Source organism: Podarcis tiliguerta (assembly GCF_965153285.1).
Source record: "Podarcis tiliguerta genome assembly, chromosome: 14".
NCBI lineage: Eukaryota > Metazoa > Chordata > Lepidosauria > Squamata > Lacertidae > Podarcis > Podarcis tiliguerta.
In genome coordinates this window covers 18,883,475-18,885,584 of record NC_139547.1, presented here as the reverse complement: position 1 = coordinate 18,885,584, position 2,110 = coordinate 18,883,475, and positions in this window count along the sequence as shown.

The window sequence follows — 2,110 nt, the reverse complement described above, 5'->3', positions numbered from 1 at the left end:
GATCAGCAGCAGGCATGGGAGCTTTACAGAGGTGTTTAAAGGTCCATGTTACTAAAATAATAATAATAAATAACAACAACAACAATTTATTACTTTTACCCCGCCCATCTGGCTGGGCCTCTCCAACCACTCTGGGCTGCTTCCAACAGAATATTAAAAGCACCATAAAACATCAAACATTAAAAGCTTCCCTAAACAGTGCTGCCTTCAGATGTCTTCTAAAATTCAGAGAGTTGTTTATTTCCTTGACATCTAATGGGAGGACGTTTAACAGGGTGGGTGCCACTACCGAGAAGGCCCTCTGCCTGGTTCCCTGTAACCTCACTTCTCGCAGTGAGGGAACCACCAGAAGGCCCTCGGAGCTGGACCTCAGTATCTGGGCTGAACGATGGGGGTGGAGACGCTCCTTCAGGTATACTGGGCCGAGGCCGTTTAGGACTTTAAAGGTCAGCACCAACATCTTGAATTGTGCTCGGAAACGTACTGGGAGCCAATGTACTGAGGGCCAAGGGGCAATATAGGCATACAATTTTTCTCCCACCCCTATGCCATTGCATACTGCCATTTATTCTTCCAGAGCAAAAGGGTCTGTTGGGTTCAAGCCTCTCTCTTCTCTTCCATTGTGTGTGTGTGTGTGTGCGCGCGCGCGCGCACATATGCACACGCATGCACCCAGGTGTGCATGTTTTAATTTGAGGACTTCACCCAAAATTATAATGAAACACTGCACACAACAAAGTTATACAACAGCTACTAAACTGTGCAATCCTCTGCATTTCTATTCAGAAATAAGTTCCCTTTAATTTTATGGAAGTTACACATCAAGCTTACACTCTCAAGTAAGTGTGGAAAGGATTGCAGCATTAATGCTGGTGTGTAAGGAGCTGATAACAACTATTCACTGTTGGGGTGTTTAAAAAAATATTGCTAATATCCTTAAGCTTCACCATTGAGTTGAAGGGAGAAGCACGTGAATAAGGGCCAAATGTTATATGGGAAATCTATTCTCTTGTTTTTACTTAACGGAAGCTGCAAGGATATTAAGGTAGCAACTTTGAATTTTTTGCCCCATCTCCCTAAATGTTGACCAGGAAAATTGTTAAACACACCCTTCCCCCATTGCCATTGCTCTGATCTCATTCAGGGCACCCCATGGTTGCTTTTACAAATAAAGTCAAGAGGTCTAATCACAGGGATTTCATGCCTAACATTCTGTAGTTTTGGCGGGCCTAAAGTATTGGGAATCAGTGACATCCCAAGGGAATTAAGACTAGGGGTCATGACAGATTCCAAATACCATTCCTGCATGGCCTTATAATTGTTATAAATGCATGCAGAAAAAGCAAGACATACCAGTATTATATGAAATACGATCTGTTCTAAGAGGAGGTAAATACAGTACAAAGCTGCACATTAGAAAACACAATTTAACTGTTTTTTAAAGCACAGTACAATATATAAAATGGTGGGGGTATTGGTTTGGTTTGGTTTGGTTTGGTTTTATTATGTATTTTGTATTCTCACTTTGTATTTTTCTGTTGTGAACCACCCTAGGATCTTCAGATGAAAGGCAGTATATAAATTAAATTAAATATTAAAGTATCATCATCATCGTTATGCAGGCAAACAAAAAGCATAGGTGTACTTTATCTTGAAAAACTATAGATTCTATAGATTCAATAATTAAGAAAGTTGTTTTTAATGTTGTAGCCCTCCCTGGGACCTCAGGGTGAAGGGTATGTAATTAACAAATTAAATAATCAATAAATATGGACCCCGTTTGACAGCAACCATGACCAGTCTCATGTAGAAAGAGGCACTGGAGTTTTTCATTCAGCTGCTACACAGCTTCTGACAGCTGTTAGCAGACGCTGGAGTTTCTCTGCATTTCACATTTTTACATTTAGTTAGAAGAGGGGTGGGGGAATTTGTGGTCCTCCATCTCCCATCAGTCCCAACTAGCATGGTCAACAGTCAGGGATGAGGGGAGCTGAGGTCCAGCAACATCTGGGAGGCCACAAAAGTCCCCCACCCTGAATTGTATCCACTGAAGCACTAAGTGAAAGGCGCTTAGTAGTGGCACACTTGTCCCAATTGTGAAATGCTTTGT